The 16,174-nt window shown below is 44.2% G+C and overlaps 1 long non-coding RNA gene across 3 annotated transcripts in view; it reads left to right on the top strand.

The window, feature by feature from the left end:
• Window positions 1-422: 422 nt before the first annotated feature.
• The window catches only part of LOC139538519 (uncharacterized), a 285,749-nt gene continuing 269,997 nt past the window's right edge, over window positions 423-16,174 (top strand). For 2 of the 3 annotated variants that reach the window (XR_011667749.1, XR_011667748.1), the window contains exon 1: window positions 423-1,194. This is a non-coding gene — a long non-coding RNA (uncharacterized lncRNA). The remainder of the gene's footprint in view (window positions 1,195-16,174) is intronic. The other variant, XR_011667750.1, reaches the window with a different exon arrangement.

The following is a 16,174-nucleotide window of genomic DNA, read 5'->3' as shown; positions in this document are numbered from 1 at the left end:
TTGTAAATTGTCATGGTCAAAACATATTGATACAACAGTAGCTAAGATGGGGAGAAGTCTGTCCATAATAAAGCACTACTCTGCCTTCGTAACAACACTATCAACAATGCAGGTCCTACAGAACCTAGTTTTGTGGCACCTACGACTACTGTTCAGTCATGTGGTCAGGTGACACAAAATTGCAGTTGGCTCAGAACAGGGCAGCACACATGGCCCTTAAATGTACACAGAGAGCTAACATTAATGATATTGTTGCATGTGGCAGTACTGATAAGGGGATAAACCGTTGAAGGCTCATATCACTTTGCTCCCTGCTTAGCAATAATGATGCAATGTTTAGCGATAAGGAGGAGACTCCACCCAAAGTGGAGTAAAGCCAGTGTGTCGATGTATGCGGTTGACTCAACACTACACACGTCAGCTACTACAGCAACTGAAATGACTGCAACACTTAAAACTTCTTGAGGGCAGAGGGCAGCTTTTTCGCTTTCGGGAAAAATAGCATGCCAAAATTCAACTGCTTGCTACCCATCCCCAGAATATAAGATATGCATATTATTAGTAGATTTGGATAGAAAGCACTCTGAAGTTTCTAAAACTGTTTGAATCATGTCTGTGAGAATAACAGAACTTATGTAGCAGGCAAAACCCTGAGGACAAACCATTCAGAATTTGTATTTTTTTGATGTCACTGTCTTTTCAATAAGATTTTTTAGAGACACCAGATTTCTAATGGACTTGCTTGCAGTTCCTACCGCTTCTACTGGATGTCACCAGTCCTTGGAAATCGGTTGAAGTTATTCCTTTGTGTAGTGAAGAAGTAGGGCTATCGTAAATGAGGGTCACATGAAGTACATTTTTGGAGAGAGTCACGTTATGAAAAAAGTTGCGTCAGTTTGGTTTCATTTGGTATTGAACACAGATCATCCCGTCTTCAAATTGATCGATTATTAACGTTTAAAAATACCTAACGTTGTATGACAAAAGTAGTTTGAAATGTTTTGGTAAATTTACATGTAACTTTTGATATATTTTGTAGTGACTTGGCGAAAGTTGGAAGCTGTGTTTTTCTGGATGAAACGGTCCAAATAAATTGACATTTTGGATATATATCGACGGAATTAATCGAACAAAAGGACCATTTGTGATGTTTATGGGACATATTGGAGTGCCAACAAAATAATTTCATCAAAGGTAAGGCATGATTTATATTTTATTTCTGCGTTTTGTGTCGTGCTTGCAGTGTTGAAATATGCTACTCTGTTTGTTTACTGATGTGCTATCATCAGATAATAGCATCTTATGCTTTCGCCGAAAAGCTTTTTTGAAATCTGACATGTTGGCTGGATTCACAACGAGTGTAGCTTTATTTTGGTATCTTACATGTGTGATTTAATGAAAGTTTGATTTTTATATCATGTTATTTGAATATGGCTCTCTGTATTTTCCCTGGCTATTGGCCTGTGGGACGTTTGCGTCCCACCTGCCCCAGAGAAGTTAACAGAGCTACAGTTATTTTCACAATGGGTGGCAAGGAATGAGTTAGTCCTAAAATATTTCCAAAACTAAAAGTATTGTATTTGGGACAAATCATTCACTAAACCCTAAACCTCAATGAAGAGGCAGAGTTCCTCTGTCCAGTGTCTGTGTTCTTTTGCCCATGTTAATCTTTTCTTTTTATTGGCCAAACTGAGATATGTCTTTTTCTTTGCAACTCTACCTAGAAGGCCAGCATCCCGGAGTGGCCTCTTCACTTTTGACATTGGGACTGGTGTTTTGTGGGTACTATTTAATGAAGCTGCCAGTTGAGGACTTGTAAGGTGTCTGTTTCTCAAACTAGACACTCTAATGTACTTGTCCTCTTGCTCAGTTGTGCACCGGGGACTCACACTCCTCTTTCTATTCTGGTTAGTTTGCGCTGTTCTGTGAAGGGAGTAGTACACAGCACATTGGAACACAGGAGTGATGGTTGCTGATAATGGGCCTCGGTACTCCTATGTAGACATTCCATTAAAAATCAGCTGTTTTCAGCTACAAAAGTCATTTACAAAATTAACTATGTCTACACTGTATTTCGGATCAATTTGATGTTATTTTAATGGACAAAAAATGAGCTTTTCTTTCAAAGACAAGGACATTTCTAAGTGACCCCAAACCTTTGAACGGTAGTGTAAACATTTTATACTAGGTCAGCGTCATTAGGTAGTTGTGGCCCTGACCCCTGACCCTGTGCACTTCAGCGAAGGTATTAAAAATGTGTTTGTTGCGGGCACTTGCTGAAGGTGTCAACACCTGTATAGGGGTTGAGGCTAGGAGAGGATGCGGGGCAACTGGCATCACAGCCGTGACACAAGACTAACCCCAAACACTGGTGTCCCAACTGAGTATATGACTAGTTTCGAACAAAACGGTGTTAGCACGCTGAGATAAAGCATTAGCTTGGGGAGCTAACGGAAGCCTTCAGGTCTCAGTTACACCCACAGCAGTGCACTTTTATCGCCTCCTGACCTCTTCCTAATCTCATCACCAATGCTAATTCCTATCATAGACAAGTAAGTGAATAACTCTACTGCACTGTAGGCGCCACCACCTGAAAAAAAAACTACCATCATCTGAATATTGATATAAAAAAAGATAAACAAAATTCCAAGAGGTAAGAAATTGGGAGTTGTGCAATTATCCTCCTCACTGGCGAGTTTAGATTACTTGATATTCCACTCGATATCATTCGTAATTAAACCAAGCACATCTCCTCCAGTTAATTGAACACTGAAGACTCTGACCCTGCTGGTCTGGTTGCATGTGTGGAATTCTGTATATCTGTATTCAGTGAACGTCCTGAGGTGATTGTGTCTGTGCGAACTAACCTATGCTGAGAGAGAGAGGGAGATGATTATGCAGTGTGTGTGTGTGTGTGTGTGTGTGTGTGTGCACTCGTGCGTGCGCACACACGTTTGTGTGTGTTTGGGGAGGGATATTGAGGGGGTTGTCAGCCTGTGTCTGGCTAGATCTGGGTAGCCTGCGGCGAGGTGGATGGTGGGTGGTGGTGGGTACGGGACCGGCTGAGGGATCTCCTTGCCCTGGCCATGTCCGTAGAGAAGGCCTCTGTCTAGCTGGCGCCGTACCCCCCAAACCTGGGCCTCTGGGGATATATGGAGATATACAGGCAGAGTGGGCAGGAGGGTAGAGAGGGAGGCGAAGGGGGGGGGGGGGGGGGTAAACACACAAAAAAAGAAACACAGTCGAAAAGAAACAAAGGCAGGAAGAGTCAGTAACCATGGAAACCCACCACCAAAGCTCTGACCAAAGCTAAATTAGCCTTTTTTCTCCTCTCTCTCCACTGTTTACTTCTCACACCAGAACTCACCATTCACCAGTTCTTCCCTCTCTTCCATTTCTTTCCCTTTTTCATCCTTTTCCCTTAATTTCTTCCCCCATTATCATCCCCCATTATCAGTCAATTATGTATTTCCATTGTAACCTAGTCCACATTTCCTGCTCTCTTTCTCTCAGTGAACTATACTACATCCTATCAAAAACTATACTACATGTCTATCAAAAACAGATCAATATATGACACTTCCCCACCATGTGTCCATACACCTCCCTCCCTCCCTCCCTCCCTCCCTCCCTCCCTCCCTCCCTCCCCCCCCCTCCCTCCATCCATCCATCCATCCATCCATCCAACCACCAAGAGGCATGGCCAAGCAGGTTATTGAGGGGGAGTTATAGAAAGGGCCAGGTTAGGGTCTGGTGGCCAGGCAGAGAAACATGCCCGGCAGCCGTCCACATTGAACCAGGCAGAATAATGGAGCCCCTGGTGTGCCTGAGCTTCTGGGCCGGGAAGACCGGGACGACCTGGGGGCTGGGGCCTTAGTGACCGTCAACTGGGTCAGCCTGGCCCTCACTGCTGGAGCTCCTGCTGGAAAAGAGGACTTCATAATGACTGAGACACCGGAGTTAATCCACATGGGGGGGGGCTGTGTGTGATTATGTACTGTATGTGTGTGTGTTTTAGAACAAACAATTTGTAAAAGCTAAGGCTGAGATTCAATCTGAAAACGCACTTTAGTGCGCTTGACATTAAAAGAAAATTCCCAGGTGAGCCGACATTTACTACATTTACAAGCTACATTGTCAACTAGAATGCTCGGAATGATACCCGGCCTAAATCATTGGTGTAATACTAAATCTTGTGAATGCTGTAGTTCGCCCAGTGTGTGAATGAATTGTCTTTGAATGAGACTGGTTTATTTCTGTGTTTCGGGTTCTGTATTCTTGCCTTAGGCTGTTTTGGTCACCGGTTGTGTGCTCTTGTTTTCTTTATACAGTATGTACAGTATTAATGTATTCCCAGACTCCTCCACCCGCTAATTCTAGTAACGTTAATCCTTTCATTGTTCGTTTTGAGTGTGTGCTCATATTCATTAATGAGTGTCTCTCCTAGTCTCTCAGATGCTATGGTATAATCACTGTTTCCTAAAACACACGCACATGCGTGCATGCGCACGCACGCACGCACGCACGCACGCACGCACGCACGCACGCACGCACGCACGCACGCACGCACGCACGCACGCACACACACACACACACACACACACACACACACACACACACACACACACACACACACACACACACACACACACACACACACACACACACACACACACAGCAGGCAGGCACCCCCCCAGACAGACTGTCTTGTGCTGTGTTATCACCATCTATCATCTCTATGAAAACAAGAGGAGAGAAATTACTTTGCCTCCCAGCTACAGCAGCACTCAATCTCTTACCTACTGTCTCACACACTTACTTCAGGTGTGTAGTACTAGGCCTTTGATGTATGTGTGTGTGTGTGTGTGTGTGTGTGTGTGTGTGTGTGTGTGTGTGTGTGTGTGTGTGTGTGTGTGTGTGTGTGTGTGTGTGTGTGTGTGTGTGTGTAAGAGGGAAGTGTGTGTGAATGTGTGTGTGTATGTATGTGCGTATGAGGGACATGTGTGTGTGTTCATATTTGCGTGTTTGCGTGAGGGCCCAGGTTAAAGGGTCTGTTCTATCGCAACGTGTCCAGACAGGAAGGTAGCCCCTGAGAAAAGAGAAGAAAGAAGAAGATGAGAAGAACGAGGAAAGAGGAGAGAAGAGATGGCAGTCATTTGCGGCTCCGTTGCTCTTATCTCTTGTGAGAGAGAAAACTAGCTCATCAAATTCTCCCTTCACCTCCCTTCTCCCCCACCGCAATAAGAGCACCTCTGTTTGTTTAACATCCAGCTCCGGTGTCAAACTTAGATTAATAAGGGGGCTTTTTAAAGAGGTAGACACACACACACGCAGCACACACACGCACGTTCTAAAGAAAAAGCGGGCTACTGTCCGTGAGTGTAGAGCTCTCCTCTCTTCTCTCCAGAGCCGTAGTGCTGAGTGACATGGTCATTTCACTGCAGTATTTGTCCTCAGCTCATAATCATGGTCGGGGCCAGTGGTAAGAGGAGAAGAGATCTGCTGATCTGCCGCTGTGGGATGGAGCTACGCATGTTAATCCCGCTGGAATAGCAGCTAGGCTGATTAAGGATTCATAGGGTATAAGCTTTACCGTTACTGCTATACATAATCTCACTGTCTTATCAGGTTTGGCCAAGCTTACGCTAACTAGGTGAGCTAATCCCAGGTGTGTGTGTGTGTGTGTGTGTGTGTGTGTGTGTGTGTGTGTGTGTGTGTGTGTGTGTGTGTGTGTGTGTGTGTGTGTGTGTGTGTGTGTGTGTGTGTGTGTGTGTGTGTGTACACCCACGTGTGTGTGCTTCAGTGCATTATCTCCAGAGTGTATGTACGAATGATGTGTATGTAGTGTGAATTAGAGGTCGACCGATTAATCGGTATGGCCGATTAATTAGGGCCGATTTCAAGTTTTCATAACAATCGGTAATCGGCCTTTTTGGGTGCCGATTATGGCCGATTACATTGCAATCCATGAGGAGACTGCGTGGCAGGCTGACCACCTGTTACGCGAGTGCAGCATCAAAATGACCTTGTGGCTGCAAGGAGCCAAGGTAAGTTGCTAGCTAGCATTAAACTTATCTTATAAAAAAACTATCAATCTTCACATAATCACTAGTTAACTACACATAGTTGATGATATTACTAGGTCAACTAGCTTGTCCTGCGCTGCATATAATCAAAGCGGTGCCTGTTAATTTATCATCGAATCATAGCCTACTTCAACTTCGCCAAACGGGTGATGATTTAACAAAAGCACATTCGCAAAAAAATAAATAATCTTTGCACAAATGTACCTAACCATGAACATCAATGCCTTCCTTAAAATCAATACACAGAAGTATATCTTTTTAAACCCGCATATTTATTTACAGGACATGCATGTTAGCAGGCAATATTAACTAGGAAAATTGTGTCACTTCTCTTGCGTTCCGTGCAAGCAGAGTCAGGGTATATGCAACAGTTTGGGCCGCCTGGCTCGTTGCGAACTGTGTGAAGACCATTTCTTCCTAACAAAGACCGTAATTAATTTGCCAGAATTTTACATAATTATGACATAACATTGAAGGTTGTGCAATGTAACAGCAATATTTAGACTTAGGGATGCCATCCGTTCTATAAAATACAGAACGGTTCCGTATTTCGCTGAAAGAATAAACGTTTTGTTTTCGAAATGATGGTTTACGGATTTGACCATAATAATGACCAAAGGCTCGTATTTCTGTGTGTTTATTATAATTAAGTCTATGATTTGATATTTGATAGAGCAGTCTGACTGAGCGATGGTAGGCAGCAGCATGCTCGTAAGCATTCATTCAAACAGCACTTTACTGCGTTTGCCAGCAGCTCTTAGCAATGCTTGAAGCACAGCGCTGTTTATAACTTCAAGCCTATGAGCTCCCGAGATTAGGCTGGCAATACTAAAGTACCTATTAGAACATTCAATAGTCAAAGGTATATGAAATACAAATGGTATAGAGAGAAATAGTCCAATAATAACTACAACCTAAAACTTCTTACCTGGGAATATTGAAGACTCATGTTAAAAGGAACCACCAGCTTTTGTTCTCATGTTCTAAGCAAGGAACTTAAACATGAGCTTTTTTACATGGCACATATTGCACTTTTACTTTCTTCTCCAACACTTTGTTTTTGCATTATTTAAACCAAATTGAACATGTTTCATTATTTATTTCAGACTAAATAGATATTATTTATGTATTATGTTAAGTTAAAATAAAAGTGTTCATTGTTCATTCAGTATTGTTGTAATTGTCATTATTACAAATATATATTAAAATCAGCCGATTAATGAGTATCGGCTTTTTTTGGTCCTCCAATAATCGGTACCAGTATCGGCACTGAAAAATCATATTCGGTCGACCTCTAGTGTGAATTATGGGCAGGTGGGAATGGGTTGTGTGTACAATCCATTACCCAATTTACCTCTGGAGCTGAGGAAAATACCCATTCCTTATCCTAGCCAAGCACCCTAAACAACACAGGCAATGCAAGTGGCCTTGCGCCGATGCTTTCCCAATACCCTAATCATGTGTTGTGTGGTTTATTGACCCCTTGGGTCAACCAAGGAGTCAAAGGTTGATTTATCCATTCTGAATCTATTACAGGCTGAGGCCGCGGAGGACAGAATATCTGTCATTATTCAACGTACTGGGGCTATAAATTAGGAGATTACCAACAATGATTGTTGATGAGTCAGATTATATGAACGTTAATGTACAGTTTTTACCCATAAACCAGCTTATGTGTGTGAAAATGGTTTCCCAGAGCCACAGAAAAGCATCCAACTAACTCTACACAGGTGAGTTGAGTGGCATCATCAGTAAGTGTCGATGTGGCCCCCCCCACATTTTCCCCCTATCTCTCTCTCTCTCTCTCTCTCTCTCTCTCTCTCTCTCTCTCTCTCTCTCTCTCTCTCTCTCTCCCTCTCTCTCTCTCTCTCTCTCTCTCTCTCTCTCTCTCTCTCTCTCTCTCTCTCTCTCTCTCTCTCTCTCTGTCTTTATGATGTGTGGTCTCGCTCTCTACTACACTGAGCAATCCCCCCTGACAAAGAGAACAAATCTCCATTGTGACTGTGTGTCAGCCAGGCCACGGTCTATTGTATAGCACAATGGCTCCTCTAAAGTAGGTGTGCATGTATTTCTTATACAGTAGGCTGCGTCCTTTATTGCAGGGTCACTCCAGTTGATGAGAAATGTTTTTAGGCCGGCTGAGCCCAGGTGTATGGGAAGTCTGAGGAACAATGGTGATTGTGTGTGTGCCTTTCAAAGTGCCTGTGGCTCTGAACACTGGTAATCAAGTCTGTTCGCTATTCTTCAGCGCCGAGCATTCCTGTAACTTTAGAGTGACTTAAAAGTAGGACATGGGACACACACACGGTAACACACATGCATAAACACACATCATAACCGAGTAAGTGCCATGTGCACATTGCAGAGGAAAAGATATGGATCCAGCTATATGCAATCAGGTTTGTCAATGTGACCATGATCACATGCAAACACACACATGCATGCACATTGCACACACGCCCATACAAATGAACTCGCTCACTCATACACACACACTTGCATAGCTGTTTGCGGAGTTGGCCAGAGGCTGTGCATCAACACCTGAGTGGATGCCTGGATTTGCGACTGTGGAGTGTGTGAAAGTTATTACAGTCATGGGAGGGTGTGGGAAACTGTCATTCTATTCGGAAGAGCCGGCTCAGGTTAACAATGAATGTGCTTGAATGTAACCTAACCTTTCGCTCCTTTCCTTTCCTCCAAATCTGTACACACACACTTACCAGGATATATATACATTGATATTGCAGATCTCCACATCATTAGCACATACACTACATGACAAAAAGTATTTGGACAGCTGCTCGTTGAACATTCCAAAATCATGGGCATTAATGTGTTTTTTTCCCACTCCTTTGCTGCTATAATAGCCTCTGCTCTTCTGGGAAGGCTTTCCACTAGATGTTGGAACATTGCTGCGGGGACTTCCATTCAGCCATAAGAGCATTAGTGAGGTCGAGCGATGATGTTGGGTGATTAGGCCTGGCTCGCAGTAGGCATTCCAATTCATCTCAAAGGTGTTTGTTGGGGTTGAGGTCAAGGCCCTGTGCAGGCCAGTCAAGTTCATCCACACCGATCTCGACAAACCATTTCTGTATGGACCTCGCTTCGTGTACGGTGGCATGATGAAACAGGAAATGGCCTTCCCCAAACTGTTGCCACAAAGTTGGATGCACAGAATTGGCTAGAATGTCATTGTATGCTGTAGCGTTAAGATTTCCCTTCACTGGAACTAAGGGGCCTATCCAGAACCATGAAAAACAGCCACAGACCATTATTCCTCCTCCACCAAACTTTACAGTTGGCAGTATGCATTCGGGCAGGTAGCGTTCTCCTGGCATCCGCGAAACTCAGTTGTCCGTCAGACTGCCAGATTCATCACACCAGAGAATGCGTTTCCACTGCTCCAGAGTGGCGATACCACTCCACTAACACTTGGCATTTCGCATGGTGATCTTAGGCTTGTGTGCGGCTGCTCGGCAATGGAAACCCATTTCATGAAGCTCCCGAAGAACAGTTCTTGTGTTGACGTTGCTTCCAGAAGCAGTTTGGAACTCGGTAGTGAGTGTTGCAACCGAGGACAGACAAGTTTTATGATTTATGCGCTTCAGCACTTGACGGTCCTGTTCTGTGAACTTGTGTGGCCTACAACTTCGCAGCTGAGCCGCTGTTGCTCCTAGACATTAACACTTCACAGTAATAGCACTTACAGTTGACCGGGGCAGCTCGAGCAGGGCCGAAGTTTTATGAACTGACATGTTGGAAAGGTGGCATACTATGACGGTGCCACGTTGAAAGTTATTGAGCTCTTCAGTAAGGCCATTCTACTGTTAATATTTGTCTATGGAGGTTGCATGGCTGTGTGCTCGATTTTATACACCTGTCAGCAACAGGTGTGGCTGAAATAGCCCGAATCCACTAATTTGAAGGGCGTTCACATTGTTTTGTATGTATAGTGTATTTGCTGTTCATTATCAATCTAGCGTATCTTCAGTGAAATTTGGAGAAGAGTTAGCGTTGCACTATACAAGCATCAACACAATGACCACCTAACTGTTAGGAACGTTTCTCATTATTTAGGGACATATTCATCACTATAGACTATTGCCTAACAATATTCAAATCAATCAATTCTATTTTTCCCCAAGAGGCAACTTTAACTGAGTGGGACAATAAACAACAGCAGTCTATAAACAGTAATAAACACATAACCAACATAATTTAACTACACAACCCAAACTATCTGCACATTAATTACAGACCAATTCAGCTGATTAGTTTATTCCTAGTTTATTCCTAATTCATTCTTCGCTAAACATAGCGCATGTGTACCTACTATGATCAACAATAACATCTCTCTCTCTCTCTCTCTCTCTCTCTCTCTCTCTCTCTCTCTCTCTCTCTCTCTCTCTCTCTCTCTCTCTCTCTCTCTCTCTCTCTCTCTCTCTCTCTCTCTCTCTCTCTCTCTCTCTCTCTCTCTCTCTCTCTCTCTCTCTCTCATATAACTGTGTGCTAAGCTCTGAGCTCTGGGGTTTCCAGGCGGTCTCATGGGACAGGTTGTTACTGTGGTATCTGTGGTATGCAGCATGTGTGTAAGACACCATCCTCAGGTGGAAGCGTGTGTCTCTCTCTCTCTCTCTCTCTCTCTCTCTCTCTCTCTCTCTCTCTCTCTCTCTCTCTCTCTCTCTCTCTCTCTCTCTCTCTCTCTCTCTCTCTCTCTCTCTCTCTCTCTCTCTCTCTCTCTCTCTCTCTCTCTCTGTCTGTTTGTGTGCAGGCGTGCGTCTGTGTATATGATTAGAACACCCTCAGGGTAGACAGTTAACTTGGGGTGGTCAGCTCCGTGATTTAGGACCCACCTGGTGGTTCTCACCGTCACGTGACGGGGTTGACATTTCGCCCTGAGGTCACAGAGACAGTGGGGGTGCATACCGCGACTGTCAGTCTGAAGTGTCAACCCAGTAGCAGCATGACCTCACCTCGGTCTACTAATCCCTTGGATAGAAATATGCCATTTTAGCAGACGCTTGTATCCAAAGTGACTTCCTGTCATGCGTGCGTACATTCTAACGTATGGGTCGCCCGGGACTCAAACCCACAACCCTGGCGTAGCAAGCGAGCCATACAGGACCAAAACTGGATTGCCTTTGACCTCACCACAATCTCTTTCTCACACAGAGACACTACACACACCTGCTACAGTCAATCATTTGAAAAAACTCAACCTTGACATGGAGTGATCAAACCCAATTAGACAGAGGTGGGAGAGGAGGTGAACAAGAGACGTAAGAACAGAGAAGGAGGAAAAAGACAGTCATGTAGGGGTGAATGGCTGAGTGGGCAATGGACTGATCCTGATGCTCTCTCTCTCTCTCTCTCTCTCTCTGTGTGTGTGTGCGTGTGCGTGTGTGCGTGCGTGTGTGTGTGTCTGTGTCTGTCTGTCTGTGTGTGTCTGTCTGTGTGTCTTGGAGTTGGGCTGGTCTAGGGCCATGCATCTTTCATAGCTCCATCCTCACAGAGATTATATGCATGACCACCGGCCCTGCACACTTACTGCACACTTTCTGGCCGGCCACAGTCTGCTTACCGCATTCCTACCGTCCACCCATACCAATGGGCCAGGGAAATCATTACCTGCATGTCTGGGACTGTGTGCTCCACCATCCATATTCACACGACTTTGAGGATGAACGGTAGAAGAAAGAGAGGCTTGTGCTAAACTACCTCCACCAATGCTAGCTGTAATATTCAAGAGTAGAATGCGTAAAGAGATTTGCAGCAAGGTGGTTTTAATACCTTAGACGCATTCTCCCATGTCAATCAATGCTTCAGATTGTTTTGCTTCATGTGGTGTGGTGAATTTAAATAATGGGTTGATTTCTTCTCTGCCGGACCGGCAAATTCATGGGAGCACGGATCAAGATCTGTTGGGATTCTTGTTTGTGTGTTTATGGGAGCATGCGTGTCTGTTTATATGTGGCAGTTTGGTATCAATGTAGTATACAGTACTATTTGCATGTGTGTGTTGGTGTGTGTATTGTTGCCACAACTCCAATTTGCCCAATAGCCCAAAGCGTGACATTCCCCAACCAACCTGCAAAGAAACCTCACCCATCTCCTCCACAGCCTTCACACGTAATCGATTAACAGAAGTCAGGATTTACACTGCAGTTTACGCTACTTACCATTACTTACCATATACTCATGCCAATACGGTCTATTTCCAGGGTGCTTAGAGCCCTACTTTATATAAAGCGTGACCAAGCGCTTTGCAAAAGAGTCTACTGATAATAATAATCTCTCTCTCACGTTAACTGGATTTATAGGTTGTGTTACAGTTAAACCTCTATCCAAAAACAGTAGAGTATGAAGATGTCTAGAAACTGCTTTTCCAATAGAAATCCCTGCTCATGCTTGTAGGCAGTGTCATGGTGGCATTGTCTCACTGTCATCTCACGCCGAACTGCGTGTCTGCCCGGCCGTCAAATCAAAGGCACTCCTTCAATATAAAGTTGTTTGGGATGGAAATGAAAACGTGTCAGTATGTCACTTTCAACGAGGTTGGAGTAACAACATGTTCAGCTACTTCAGACATTGGCTTGAGAATCTACGTTGTGCCTTTAGATTTGGGGAAAATGAACAACTAAGGAGGATTTCTTTTACTTCTCCCATCGACCCCAAACCCTGGTCTGTCGAGTATGCTTCACAAAGCCTTCCCAGAAGTATTGCGATGTTGGGCCTCTGGGTTTAGAAACTCGGTGCTCTTTCTGCTCTGCCGTTCTGCAGATACTTATCTCGGCCTTTAAAGTGAAATCGTGTTAATATTTCCATCATGCTCTCTTCTCCGGTCTCTGTACGTGAGATTACAAACATAGGCAATTAGTGTTAGGCCAAACAAGCACTAGAAGAATCGCTGAGTGCTTCATAATTACTACAAGCCCCCTATCCAAAAAAGAAGTTGACATATTTTGATAACTGCCTGTTTTGATACGTAGCCATGGCGTTAAATATGAATGTGGCTTCTGTGTTTGTCAGGCAGGCAGGGGGTTGGAGATGAGATACTAATGGCTGTGTTTGATACATTATGAATGAGGCTGAGGACGAGGCTGAGGACGAGCCCGAGGACGAGGCTGGAGCTACTGCACTGTACGAGAGATAGCTAGTGTGCATACGGAGCTGAAAGAGAAGCTAATGATGCTTACCATACAAAGGGTTCCATAACACTTCCCTGTAGAGGTATACTTTAGTATATACTTTAGAATTACTTCAGGAGGTCAGAGTAGTTGTGTTGACATGTAACCAAAATGTGTGGACCCAGTCTGCTTCCCTGAATTTTCGTGTTTACCTCTTCCTGGAATCAGGTCCCACTTACTAGTGGCCTCTGAGAAGATGAGGAACATACAGACACACACACACAGACGCACCCATGCTCGCACGCACGTACACACACACACACACACACACACACACACACACACACACACACACACACACACACACACACACACACACACACACACACACACACACACACACACACACACACACACACACACACACACACACACACACACACACACACACACACACACACACACACACACACACACACACACACACACACCGATACCCAAATCCTCTGTCAGTCCTCTGGGACTGAGAGTGGGAAATGAAGGAGGAGAAGGAGGGAGGGTGAGAGAGAGGGACGGTTGAAGGGAATAATTTGGATTGTATAGGAGTGGTGAGGTGCCTAGGGGAGTGAAGGAGTGAGAGAAGAATCTCCCTGGGAGAGAACTAAGTCTGGGATGAGAGAACTAAGAATTGTGTGAGAGTGAGAGGGAGGAGAGAGAGAGAGAGAGAGAGAGAAAGAAAGACAAGAGCTAGAGGGAGAGAGAGAGAGAGGGAGAGAGAGAGAGAAGGAGAGAGAGGGAGAGAGAGAGAGAGAGAGGGGTAGATTGTGAGGTAACATCGATGCAAACAGTTACATTCCCTCTCTCTCTCATATTCTCTTTCTCTCTCTTGCTCTCTCTCAGCTTCAGAGCTCAGGGTTTGGGGTTTGGGTAAGTCTTGAACACCCATAAAACATGACACACAACTACACAGTTAACACACACACACCAACTGCACTCAGCATACACACACACCAAGTGTTACGTAAGAGGGCTTGAATCCTAAGCAGCCATTTTCCACTATTCCCAACCCTGAACTTTCACTTGGGGTATGTGGGTGTGTGTGAGAAAGAAGAACAACAAACTAGAGCGCATGACATTGCTATACTTGTCAGATACCAAGTGATTACATCATCCAGATGAAGGAAAAAGAGCAAACAATGGGAAAATGACATGAAAGACGATTACACTCAATTTAAATGGTTTCCAGCATAACTCTCCAACCTGCTTCAAACATACACACAGACACACATAGCTACACACAGAGAAAACACACAGTTATGCCAACATGCAAGTCGATGGTACGTGCGTGCTCACCCACGCCCATACCAGCCAAACCATGCATTATTCACGCACAGATGCCCACATACAATGTATTAATTTTGACAAATGTCTTTCTTTTTACTTTTTGGATTATGTATGTATTGTTTTCTATTGCTAGCTAGTACTGCACTGTTGGAGCTAGAAACACAAGCATTTCGCTGCACCTGCGATAACATATGGAAATCTGTGTATGCCACCAATAAACTTTGATTTGATTTGATGCCCAGGTGTACACACACACATATGCACGCACTCCCACAAACACACACACACACACACACACACACACACAAATGCTCACAAAAACATCCCACTCCCCTATCACACAAACTCATGTACTGCCGTAAATAATCCATTGGCAAACAAGTGTCTTCACCCCCTCCTCCCCCCTCTCTGTAATTGCTTTAATTAATCAATATATCAATATGCTCTGGCATAAATAGAGTGAGAAAAATAACAGAGGTGACACCACATATCCCTTCTCTCTCTGTAGACTCCATGATATACTGTCTCCCAGGCACAATGGAATCAAAGCAATTGCATTTCAATGCTGTCACTGCAGAAGAAAATGACTGCGCATCTACGCTCTTATGTGAATCGATAGACCCTCCCAAACAATGAAGACGACATAGCAAACAATTATTTATTACTCTTCTGCCTTTACTGAATTAGACACTTCAAAGGTAATTTGAGCATTTCTAAAGTAAAGAACATTCTGGAAATAACGAAGAAGAGAGGGCAGTCAGAAGTCAAGACAAAAGGGTTGGAAGTGACAGAGAGAAAAATTGTTTGGAGAGGAGACGACTGTATGAATGCTTTGTTACAAACAATACAAGGGCCCTGTGTTGGAGGAGTGATGTACAATTGTTGTTTGTGACAGTTACTGAGTGTTGGGTTTGCTTTTCAGCGATGGTGAGTCACTTTCACCTGGCTGGCTTGTTATAAAGAAGAGCACTTGTTAGGTTGAAGTGTCACAGTTATGGAAAGATCACAGTAATCTACACACAATCTCAGTGGTGGAAAAAGTACCCAATTGCCATACTTGAGTAAAAGTAAAAATACTTTAATAGAGAATGAGTCAAGAAAAAGTGAAAGTCACCCAGTAAAATACTACTTGAGTAAAAGTCGAAAAGTATTTGGTTTAAAATATACTTAAGTATCAAAAGTAAATGTAATTGTTAAAATAAAGGATACATTATTTCACATTCCTTATATTAAGCAAACCAGATGGTAAAAAAACAAAAAACAAACGTACCCCCTTTTTTGTGATATCCAATCGTGATCTTGTCTCATCGCTGCAACTCCCCAACGGCCTCGGGAGAGGCGAAGGTCGAGTCATGCGTCCTCCGAAACATGACCAGCCAAACCGCGCTTTTAACACCCACCCGCACCAAACTGTCAGAGGAAACACCGCTCAACTGACTACCGACATCAGCCTGCAGGTACCCGGCCCACCACAAGGAGTCACTAGAGCACAATAAACCAAGACAAGCCCCCCCCAGCCAACCCCTCCCCTATCCCGGACGACGCTGGGCCAATTGTGCGCCGCCCTATGGGACCCCCAATCACGGCCAGTTGTGACACAGCCTGGAATCGAACCCG

The sequence above is a fragment of the Salvelinus alpinus genome, chromosome 14 (genome assembly GCF_045679555.1).
Source record: "Salvelinus alpinus chromosome 14, SLU_Salpinus.1, whole genome shotgun sequence".
Taxonomy (NCBI): Eukaryota; Metazoa; Chordata; class Actinopteri; order Salmoniformes; family Salmonidae; genus Salvelinus; species Salvelinus alpinus.
The sequence above is the reverse complement of the archived record's forward strand: the minus strand, read 5'-3'. Positions and strand labels throughout refer to the sequence as shown.